The following is a 12,271-nucleotide window of genomic DNA, read 5'->3' on the forward strand; positions in this document are numbered from 1 at the left end:
TCATAATTCAGTGAATTTTTTTTTTGAATCATGCATAACTGTTGACTTTCATTATATAATTTCCTGCTTTTATTAAGATAATCACACAACTTCTTAATTTCTTCATGTAAAGTATTATACTGATTGATTTAATATCTTTCATTATGGGATAAACCACACTTGGTCTATATTTATTACCCTTTTTAATATATTATTGAATTAAATTGCTAATATTTTGGTAAGGATGTTTTTCAACTATATTCATGGGAAAGTGGATCTGTAAAAATTTTTTTTCTTATGCAATATATTTTCCTTCTCTGGTTTTTGTGGACCCCTAAATAAGAGTTTTGAAATAAAGTTTTTATTTTCTGAGAGAATATATGTAGGATTAGTTTTACTTCTTCCTAAAATGTTTGTAGCACTCACCAATAAAACCATCTAGGCCTGGAGTTTTCTTTTTTGCAATATTTTAAATGAAAAATTCAATGTATTTTATTGATATACAGCTACTTAGGTTTTCTTTTCTTTTTTCACTCTTTTAATTTCAGTTAGTTGTGTTTTTCAAAGAATCTATATTATCTAAATTGTCAAATTTATTGGCGGCAGAGTGATTCAAAATATTCCCTAGAACTATTTAATGTCTATAGGCTTTGTAGTCATATCATTTGCATCCCTGTTGTCGGTAATAGGTATTTTCTCTGCCTTTGTCTTTATTAGTCTTGCTAAAAATTTCACTGTAGAATTAACTCAAAATAGATATAATTCACTATACAATCAACACAATTCTTGCTTCACCTTTTAAGACTTTTTAACTACTGTTGTTACAAAATCTTTTGAAATTATAGTAGACACTAATTAATATTTCCAGTGAAAATACGCAAAATCCTAAAGTAGGAGGAAGGCACTTGCATCTGAGATATGCATTAAACAAAAAGATGACCAAAAAAATCACAGAACCAATCAAAAGGAGGAGAATATTTTTACAAGTGAAATACAAAGTAACAACTTAAACTTGTTAATATATGTTTTACCCAAAAAGCTATAACATATCTATCAGAATGGCATAAATAAATAAATACATAATGACACCAACAATTGGTGAGGATGTAAAGAAACTAGATCAATCATATGTTGCTAATAGAAATGTAAAATAGTATAGCTACTCTAAAAAATAGTTGCCAGTTTCTTTTTTTTTTTTTTTTGCCAGTTTCTTTTAGCACTAATAATAGCATTACCAGGGTGACTACCATTTTGTATTCTTAGGCGTATATCTCAGAAAATAAAAATTTATTTTCAAGCAGAAACTTGTACATAAATGTTCATAAAAATCTTTACTCATAGTGGCCCCAAACTGAAAACTACCCCAGTTTCCTTCAATGGGTGAGTGGTTAAACAAACCAGAGTACATCACATCATGAAATATCAGCCATAAAAAGGAAGGAACTATTGATACATGCAAAACCCTGGATGAACTTCCAGCAAATGATGCTCAATGAGGGGGGTGGTGAAAGTATTATTCTCTTAGTCATGTCCAACTCTTTGCAACCCCATGGACTATAGCCTGCCAGGCTCCTCTGTCCATGGAATTCTCCAGGCAAGAGTCCTGGAGTGGGTAAAATGGTGCGGGGAGCCAATCTGAAAATGACGCATATTTCATGATTCAATTTACAAAGTATTTGTAAAATTAGATAATGACAGAGATGAACCACAGTGGTTCCTAGGTACGGAAGGACAGGTGGGTGTGCTATAAATGAGTAGCACAAGGGAATCTTGTAAGATGGTACCATTTAGTGTGTTCATTGTGATAAGGGTTACATGAGGATATACATGTGATAAAATTGCAAAGAACTACACATACATACACACACATATAGAAAAAAAATTATTGTGTAGTCTGGAAAAGCTTTGTGAATAATACAGTATCAATATGCTGTTTTGATATTCTATTCTACTTTTATATAAGATTATCAAGTGGGGAGGCCAGGAGAAGGATACACAGGACTTCCCTTCACACATTCCTGTGAGCCTACAATTATTTCAGAGTTAATTGTAAAGTAATTTCTAGAAACTGAAATGTATTTCTGTTGACTTCCGTGAACCAAGCACAGATCGTATATCTTACTTAACTCTTTCAAAAAGTCTTTTAAACATTTTAAAAACATACAAAAGTCTTTTGAACATGTAAACTTTTATTAATATATTCAGGACACCTCAGATTTAGACACTGTATTCATTTCCTGAGGCTTCTGTAACATATTCAAAATTTCGTGGCTTGAAACAACAGAAATCTAATTTTTCAAAGCTCTGGAAGCCAGAGATTCAAAATCAGCTCGAGTGAACCAAAATCAAGTGTGGGCAGGTCTGTGCTCCCTCAGGAGGCTCTGGGGGGAAATCTCTGCCTGGCCTCTTCTAACTTCTGGGGCTGCCCGTGGTACTTCACTCACCGCCACACCACTCCAATCTATACCTTCATGTTCACAGTGTCTCCTCCTCTTCTTTTTGTGTCTAATCTCCTTCTGCTTCTTTCATATAAGGACATTTGTAATGGCAAGGCAGGCAGGGCCCATCTAGAGATTTGGGGATAATCTTTTGATCTGAAGATAATTTCTGCAATGACTCTTTTTCCAGTTATGGTAACATTCACAAGTGCCAGGAATTAAGAGGTAGACACACTTTTAGGAGTTATTAGCAGCCTATTATTGGAGAAGGAAATGGCAACCCACTCCAGTACTCTTGCCTGGAAAATCCCATGGACAGAGGAGCCTGGTAGGCTGCAGTCCATGGGGTCATGAAGAGTCAGACACGACTGAGCGACTTCATTTTCACTTTTCACTTTCATGCATTGGAGAAGGAAATGGCAACCCACTCCAGTGTTCTTGCCTGGAGAATCCCAGGGACGGGGGAGCCTGGTGGGCTGCCGTCTACGGGGTCGCACAGAGTCGGACACGACTGAAGTGACTTAGCAGCAGCAGCAGCAGCAGCAGTAGCCTATTATAGGCATATACCAGTCAACCCTAACTGGAGAAGGAAATGGCAACCCACTCCAGTATTCTTGCCTGGAGAATCCCAGGGACAGCAGAGCCTGGCGGGCTACAGTCCATGGGGTTGTGAAAAGTTGGACATGACTGGACTACATTCATACAGTCCATCCTAAAGGAAATCAACCCTGCATATTCACTGGAAGGACTGATGCTGAAGCTGAAGCTCCAATACTTTGACCACCTGATGCAAAGAGCTGACTCACTGGAAGACCCTGATGCTGGGAAAGATTAAAGGCAATGGGAGAAAGGGGCAGGAGAGGATGAGATTGTTAAATAGCATCACTGACTCAATGGACATGAATCTGAACAAACTCTGGGAAATAGTGAAGGACAGGGGAAATTGGCATGCTGTAAAGAGGGGTTGCAAAGAGTCGGACATGACTTAGCAATTGAACATAAACAATAGGCATATATTATTGTACTACATTTATTTATATATTTGTATTTTTGTGCTTTATGGAAAAAATGAATGTGAAAGCATTTAACATATTTTATTGTCATCATCCTAGAATGTCAAGTATGATCTTAGCTATTTCCTATAGTAGAAAACAAAAACAAACATTAACAATTCCTCCCAATGCAGTATTATCCCTGTTACTCATTTTGTTAAAAGATGGAGTCTATTTCCTTCTTTTAATTCTGGGCTGGGCTTAAACTTTGACCATTAGAATGCGGAAGTGACCCTATACAAGTTACAAAGCTAGGCCTAAAGAAATCTGGCAATTTCTGCTTTGACTTCTTGGAAGCCAGGCTCAATACTAAAAAGTCCATCTGCCCTGTTAGAAATCCCACATGGAGAGAGAGAGAAAGATAAATTCAATCAGTCAACCGATTGTATCAGCCATCTGAGCTAAACCCACAGGCACAAGAACAAAGATTTTGACATTCTAGTCAAAGTTAAATTGCTAGTTAATATCAACTAGAACAGATGAAGCAGCTAGCTGAGCCCAACCAACACAGAGAATAATGAGAAAAGATAAATCATTATTGTTTCAAGTCACTACAATCCAGAAGGTGAAAGCTTTGATAAAATATAGTATCAAACCTACTTAAAAAAAAAAAATAAGGATAGTTAGCTATGTAGCATATGTAGCAATTGATAACTGCCAAATGGGGGAGACAAACTGAATAGTCATTGAATTTAACTGAAAGTAAAAATACTTAACTAAATTTAAAATATTTTCCAAGGGACTATTCACAACAGGGTTACACCTGTGTAAAAAGGGTGTGGTTTAGGTTTTTAAACCCATGCAGTGATTTTCTTTTAAACACAATTTAAATATTAGCCTTGAAAGACACATTTTAGTTACCCTAATACAAAAACTAGCTCAAAGGGAATCATGGACTTAAATGTAAAACATCAAACTATAAAACTTTTAAAAAAATATCATCAGAGAAAATGTTTGAAGTATAGAGCTAAGCAAAGAGTTCTCAGACATGACACCAAAAGCAGACTCCATCAAAGCAAAAATTTTAGTAAAATGGACTTCAAAATTTTTTAATCTGCTCAGTTAAAGAAACCATTAATTGGATGAAAAAATAAGCTAAAGACTTATTTTGCAAAGCTAAAATATTTGCAAATCATGACCCCAAGGGGAAAAGAAAAACCAGTATTTAGGATCTATAAGAACTCATAAAACACATCAATTAAAAATTATTCAGAAAACGGACACGGGACATGAAGGAACATTTCACTGAATATGATGTATGGATGGCAAATGAGCATGTGAAATGTGGTTTGCCATCATCAGTTACCATTAGGAAATGGTAACTAAAACCACAATGCAATGTCACTGCACAGATCGGGATGGCTAAAATAGAGTGATAACCAAATTCTGACAAGGATACAGAGCAAATGGATCATTCCTACCTGGGGAGTGAGAATGTAATATGCTGCAGCTCTCCAGGAAACAATGTATGCAACTACCATATAACCCAATGCCCTCCTGGGCACTTATCCTGCAGAAAGGAAAAGTTAGGTTCCATAAAATCTATAAACAACTGTCTACAGCAGCTTTATTCATAACAGCCCTAAACTGCAACAACTCAGACGTCATTCAAAGAGTGAATGATTAAAGAAACTCTGGTAAATCCATACCATGGAATACTACTCAGAAAAAGAAAAAAACAAACAAACTACCAACACGCACAACAGCTTAGATGAATCTACAGACAATTATGATGAGTGGAAGAAGCCAATCCCAAAAGGTTGCATACTATATGATTCTACTTACACAACATTCTTGAAAAGACAAGACAACAAACATGAATAATAGATTAGTGATTACCACAATTTAAGGAGAGGTTGGGGACAGCAAAGAAGTGCTTGTGCTTATGAAAGGGCCACACAGGGATCCTTACAGTGATGGAACTATTCTGCACGCTGCTTTATCAATGTCAATATTCTAATTATGATGTTGTAGTATAGCTTTGCAAAATGTTACACTTGCATAAAACTGTGTAAAGGGCACACAAGAACTCTCCGTATTATTTCTTAAAATCATATATTATCATATAAGTATTTCTTAACAACTACATTTGAATCTATAACCATCTCAACTTTTTCCTTAAAAATATCTGTCAATTCACTAAAATATGCATTTTTATGCTGATATAACTGGTTAATTTTAGTGAATCCATTAAATCCCATGCGCTGTCCTAATACAATTTTATTACTAGGGATACTGAATATAGGAAACTTCTTTAAATTTAGAAACTACAAAAATCAGAGTCAAAATACCCATTGACTTTTTTTTTTCCCATTGACTTTTATACCTTACTCATTTGATAGCATCTGATGCCTAGATATTCTTTTCCCAAGAGTATCTTTTATTTGCTACTGGCTTCACTTAAGAATATTTTAAAATCTATATTTAGAATAAGTAGCACAGTAAACCATTTTGCCTTTTGCATTTCTTTCTCTTGAGGATGGTCTTGATCACTGCCTCCTATACAATGTCACAAACCTCTGTCCATACTTCTACAGGCACTCTATCTATCAGATCTAATCCCTTGAATCTATTTGTCACTTCCAATGTATAATCCTATTGACTATGTCAAAGCCTGACTGTGTGGATCACAACAAAATGAAAAATCCTTAAAGAGATGGGAATAACAGACCACCTGACCTGCCTCCTGAGAAATCTGTATGCAGGTCAGGAAGCAACAGTTAGAACTGGACATGGAACAACAGACTGGTTCAAATTTGGGAAAGGAATACATCAAGGCTGTATATTGTCACCCTGCTTATTTAACTTATATGCAGAATTTATCATAAGAAATGCTGGGCTAGATGAAGCGCAAGCTGGAATCAAGATTGCTGGGAGAAATATCAATAATCTCAATATGCAGATGACACCACCCTTATGGCAGAAAGTGAATAGGAACTAAGGAGCCTCTTGATGAAAGTGAAAAAGGAGACTGAAAAAGTTGGCTTAAAGCTCAACATTCAGAAAGCTAAGATCATGGCATCTGGTCCCATCACTTCATGGCAAATAGAAGAGGAAACAATGGAAACAGTGAGAGACTTTATTTTGGGGGCAGCTCGAAAATGACCACAGATGGTGTTTGCAGCCATGAAATTAAAAGACGCTTGCTTCTTGGAAGAAAAGTTATGACCAACCTAGACAGCATATTAAAAAGAAGAGACATTATATTGCCAACAAAGGCCCATCTAGTCAAAGCCATGGTTTTTCCAGTAGTCATGTATGAATGTGAGAGTTGGACTATAAAGAAAGCTGAGCACCGAAGAACTGATGCTTTTGAACTGTGGTGTTGGAGAAGACTCTTGAGAGTCCCTTGGACTACAAGGAGGTCCAACCAGTCCATCTTAAAGGAGATCAGTCCTGAATATTCTTTGGAAGGACAGATGTTGAAGCTGAAACTCGAATACTTTGACCACCTGATGTGAAGAGCCGACTCATTGGAAAAGACCCTGATGCTGGGAATGATGGAACTTGGCAGGAGAAGGGGACGACAGAGGATGAGTGGCTGGATGGCATCACCGACTCAATGGACATGAGTTTGAGCAATCCCCAGGAGTTGGTGATGGACAGGGAAGCCTGGTGTGCTGCAGTCCATGGGGTTTAAAAGAATTGAACAGACTGAGCGACTGAACTGAACTGAACTGACTGAACACAGTAAAATGGCTGGCATAGAATGAAAAACGTCTTCCCACTCTTTTTTCCCAGCACATCTAGCCCCACCCCTATCTTCCTATGTCACCAAATTCCTCCACAGATATTTGGTATATAATCAAGTTAATATAAATATTCAAGCTACTATGTGTTTTTGTTCCATCTACCCATGTTTTTCTTTTTACATCACTATTACTGTATACTGTATGTATTATTCTGCATCTTGATTTTTCACTTTAAAGATCTTTTAAAATTTTTGCTCTCAATACACTAGCTTATTGTGTGTGTGTTTTAATGATTATATGACAGATCATGGGATGAGAATGTCATATACAGGTTACTTCTGAAAGTTGGCTTCAAATGGTCAAGAAACTCACTTTATGTATCTAATACTTACATATCTGTAGAATAAATTCCCAGAAGTGGAACTGCTTGATCAAAAGGTATGTGCTTTTACCATTTTAGTAAAAACTGACAATCTACCCTTTATAGAAGCTGTCTCAATTTGCACTACCATAAGCAAAGTATCATAGTGCCTGGTTCCCTGTCTTCTTCAGTAGAGTGAGTAATCTTTTTGATCTTTGCCAATCTGATAGGTGAAAAAGCTTCCAAGTTAAACATTCTATACAAAGATGGCCATCAATTAATCTTATGTGAAAGGATATATTAGCACATTATCCACAAGTAAATAAACTGACCTTCAAAACTGAGAACAGTTCTATCCTATATCAAGTAGTATGCTCGTGTGGGTGCTCAGTCGCTAAGTTGTGTCCAATTCTTTGTTACCCCATGGACTTTAGACTGACAGGCTCCTCTATCCACGGGATTTTCCAGGCAAGAATACTGAAGTGGGTTGTCATGCCCTCCTCCAGGGGATCTTCCCAACCCAGGGATTGAACCTCCGTCTCCTGTGTCTCCTGTAATGACAGGTGGATTCTTTACCACTGAGCCACTTGGAAAGCCCAGTATATCAAGTGGTACTGTGCATTTAAAACTACCATGTACCACAGTCTCTAGGGCTTGCTGTTCATCAAGAAATATGAGACAATTATTATTGGTCAAAGTTAACATATAAGCAGATAAATTTGTTTATTAAAAATCATTTACTCAATATACCCACAAGAGTAGTTAGGACTTGTTTTAAGTTACAGGCAAAACTGGAAATAAATCTTAAGCATTCCTGCTATGTAACCTCGAATGTTTGCACACATGAGACTATGCTCATAGATTTTGTTAATAATGCCATCTGCTCAGAAACTATTTTAAAATCGACTTTGCATAGGAATATATTAACACAGTCCATCATGCATATGTATGCAGTAATAAAGGGGTTAATGAACTCTTCAAAAGAAGTTGAGAAGTAAATTAAGAAGTGAAAGTTTGTGGTGCTTTTCATCACCAAGTCTCAGGTCTATCATTCTAAGTCAATGATTTTTTAATTACCCTGTATGATAACCCCAGAGTTCAAAGGAATGCAAATTTATGTCGTCTCAAACAAAAGTCTTATGTTATGACAGGGGAAACCTATTTTCTAACATGTTCACAGTAAAATTTAAACTGTGATCACTGGGTAAACTAATGCTTGTGAAGTTTACGTTTTAATAATTATTTTAACTTGATTTAAAATTTCAATAACAACTAAGGCATCTCACCTGATTACGGGTATCAGAAATAGCTATCATCCAATTTAAAAATTCTTTACTGTTTGCTATGGTTTGAATGTTTGTATCCTCCCCCCATCCCATATATGTTGAAATTCTAACCCCAGTGTGATGGTATTAAGAGGTGAAGCCTTTAGGGGTGAATATCAGCCTCTAGAGAACTAACTAGCCCCTTCCACCATGTGAGAATACAGTTAGAAAGCATCCTCTAGGCACCAGGAGCAGGCAATGGCACCCCACTCCAGTCCTCTTGCCTGGAAAATCCCATGGATGGAGGAGCCTGGTAGGCTGCAGTCCGTGGGGTCGCAGAGAGTAGGACACGACTGAGCGACTTCACTTTCCCTTTTCACTTTCAAGCATTGGAGAAGGAAATGGCAACCCACTCCAGTGTTCTTGCCTGGAGAATCCCAGGGACGGGGGAGCCTGGTGGGCTGCCGTCTATGGGGTGGCACAGAGTCGGACACGACTGAAGTGACTTAGCAGCAGCAAAAGCAGGTACCAGGAAGCAGGCTCCCACCAGACATGGAATCTGATACACCTTGATCTTGAACCAGCCTCTGGAACTGTGATAAATAAATTTCTTTTATCTATAAGCCATCCAGTTTATGGTAATTTGTTATAGCAACTTGAACTAGACTGACAGTATTTCTGATTTACTTTATTTACTGGATGACATAGCACTTATTTCCTAAAAACATAAATACCTTTCTTAATACCATTAAAATACAGTATCGAGTTACATATATTGAAATATAAAGTGAAAGTCGCTCAGTCGTGTTATACTGTTTGCCACGCCATCGACTGTAGCCGCCTGGCTCCTCTGTCCATGGAATCCTCCAGGCAAGAATACTGGAGTGTGTTTTCACTCCCTTCTCCAAGGGCTCTTCCAACCCAGGGATTGAACTCGGGTCTCCTGCATTGTAGACAGATTCTTTACCAGTTGAGTCACCAAAGTAATTCTCTAATCAAGTATATAAGTGCAATCAGAAAAAGAAAGGTTGCCAACAAACGATGAGGTTGTCTTCCTTTTAAAACACTTAAGTCCTGTCTTTCTGGGGGGAAAAAAAAAGAACACTGTTCTTTTCACTTGTTGGCAAAGTCAAAGAATTCAGTAGTATACTGATAATATATTTTATGCTAACCAGTATAGATGGATCATTGATCAGGTAAGACGCAAAAAAAAAAAAAAAAAAAAATAGAATATTTTGATGGTTGAATATTCCAAATTTAATAAGAGAAATCCACAACCCTCGAGTCCATCAACAAGTATTTATTAAACACCTACTACAAGTCCAACCCAATACTAGGCGTTGAAGACTTAAGCCGGAGTGTGGTTCTTGCAGAACTGAGACTAACCATTGGGTTATTCGTCAGAAAATGATATTTCTTAAAGCAAACACATTGTTCCCTGTGTTCCGGGACGACAACCAGGCAATGACAGGCATAATAATACTGCTTTAAAAACTGGGAGACAAACAGCCCAAACGTAGCACAGAACGCAGCCCCTCTGGTCCTCTCGTGTTGCTGGGCAGTGAACCAAACAAACGGCGCAGCGTGGGTGTACCTTTAAGACCTGGAGGGGAAACGGCGGGTCCGCGGAGAACGGTCGCAGCCTCATTTGCATAAGCACCCAAACACTGCTGACGTCACCGCGCCGAGTGCGGACCCCGCCCCGTCCTACTCCACTGTTTCTCCCCGAGGTGGGAGAAGGGAACCGGGAGGGCTGGGCGCCGGAGAGCGCGAGCCCGGCTTCCCCGCTCGCTGTGAACGCGCCACGCACGCCGCTCCTCGGCTCAACGGCAAAGGATTCCCGCCGCTGGGGCCTCTGAGAGCGGGTGGGTCACACCTGTCCCCAGGACAGGTCGGACGTTTTTGATCCATTTATAGTTACAAGGCGCGTTCCGACGGAAAGTCAAAACGGACCTCTTGCCCAGGACACGCACAAACCCGCCGAGTTCGTGGTCTGGGTTTCCAATCTCTCCCATCCTCGCCTTTAAATCCCAGCACCGACACCCTCACCAACACCCTCTCCAATTCCTGGAGGCGCAGAAACCCACAAGCTGTGCTTTTCTTGGGGGAGCCGCGTGCCTGGTGCGGGAGAAAGGCCCCACTGTGGGACCATTTAACGCAGGATACCTCGGGGAAAAGGGAACCGGGGTCACGTGAAACCACCCCGCCTTAGGTAGTCGCCTTCAGCAGTTGCAAAAGCCCCCAGAAGCGAATGAGAATGAGGTTGGTTCCTCTCCCCGCCCCACCGCCCACCCGCCCGAGGATCGGCATCCGACTCACCTAGAACCTTGGAAGCGCCCTGTTCCGGCCCGACCCTCGCAACTTTCTGACTGGCCCACTCGGACCCCACCCTGCGGCCAGCTCTACTTTGACTTGGAAACAACTAGTCCTTCGGGGATGCTGCGGTCACAAGAAGGAAGGAAGGATGGCGGCACGTTTCGACCCATGTGCTTCCCGGTTACGCGTCGCTCCTAGCCCCCGCTCCCCACGCTGACTCTGCACAGGTGCAGGACGCAGAGCCCAGCTTCGCCCTCCCGGGGCTTTGGAGCCGCCCTGCCTCCCCGCACCCCCCCCGGACACATCCCGAGTCCTTCCCGGCATCCAGGCATCAATTCCGCTCCCTTCCCGGGTCCCGGGCTCCAGGGTGCCAAGTGGTGAGCCCCACCCTACCTAAACCTTGCCCTCAGCGCTAGGAGCGTGTCCTCACCCTCAGGGTGCCTTGGCCGGGCGCCTCTGGGCTGTTTCCAAGTGCCGACAGTAGCAGCAGTGGCCAGAGTCGGGCCAGGTGGCTGCGACCCGCGGGCGCGAGGAGCCGTCTGGAGAGCAGGCGCTGCTGGCCGAGGGCGGGCCGGAGTCTGGGTGGAGGGGGGGTCGCTGCCTGCGGGCCGGGGCCAGGAGCGACTCGTGAGCGCCTGTGTGTCGGCCAGGGAGAGAGCACGGGATGCAGGCGCGCGGGTGCGTGCGCGCGGGTGTGTGTGTGTGTGTGTGTGTGTGTGGGTGTGACGGAGGCGCCCACGTGCCCGGCCCGCCCGAGCTGCGGCCGCCGACAGGCTGCGGGGGAGGGCGAGGCTGCGGGCGCCAGGGGACACGAGCCAGGTCGCCCGGCCGGGCGCCGCACCTCCCCGCCGCGCAGCCTCCCGACGCAGAGGCCGCTGCGGCTGCCTCGCCGCGTCCTCGCTGCGCTCCCGGCGGGGGCGGGATGGACTCGGGGAAAGCCGGCTGTGAAGCAAAACAAAACAAATCCCGCCCTGCCATCCCTCCCCTCCTTGCCCAACCCACGCAACCGAGAGGGTGGGCACCACGCCCGCCCCCCTCCCTCCTACCCCGCCTTTGTCTCAGCCCGGATAACAATAGAAATGGTCCTACCCTTTGAGTGTTCTCCGAACGACGGCGACCGGACTAGAGGCAGTCAGTGACCCAAAGAACCCTTTTCCCTAGCTTTCTC

The 12,271-nt window shown here is 41.7% G+C and overlaps 1 protein-coding gene across 3 annotated transcripts in view; it reads right to left on the minus strand.

Moving 5' to 3' along the window:
* Positions 1-11,786, minus strand: part of SLC6A15 (solute carrier family 6 member 15) — a 51,410-nt gene extending 39,624 nt beyond the window's left edge. For 2 of the 3 annotated variants that reach the window (XM_061125372.1, XM_061125392.1), the window contains exon 1: positions 11,534-11,786. The gene's annotated coding sequence lies outside the window, so the exon portion shown is untranslated. Of the gene's footprint in view, positions 1-11,106; positions 11,250-11,533 lie in introns of those variants that run through there. The other variant, XM_061125383.1, reaches the window with a different exon arrangement.
* Positions 11,787-12,271: the final 485 nt, after the last annotated feature.

Source organism: Dama dama, chromosome 3 (genome assembly GCF_033118175.1).
Source record: "Dama dama isolate Ldn47 chromosome 3, ASM3311817v1, whole genome shotgun sequence".
In the NCBI taxonomy this organism is placed as follows: domain Eukaryota; kingdom Metazoa; phylum Chordata; class Mammalia; order Artiodactyla; family Cervidae; genus Dama; species Dama dama.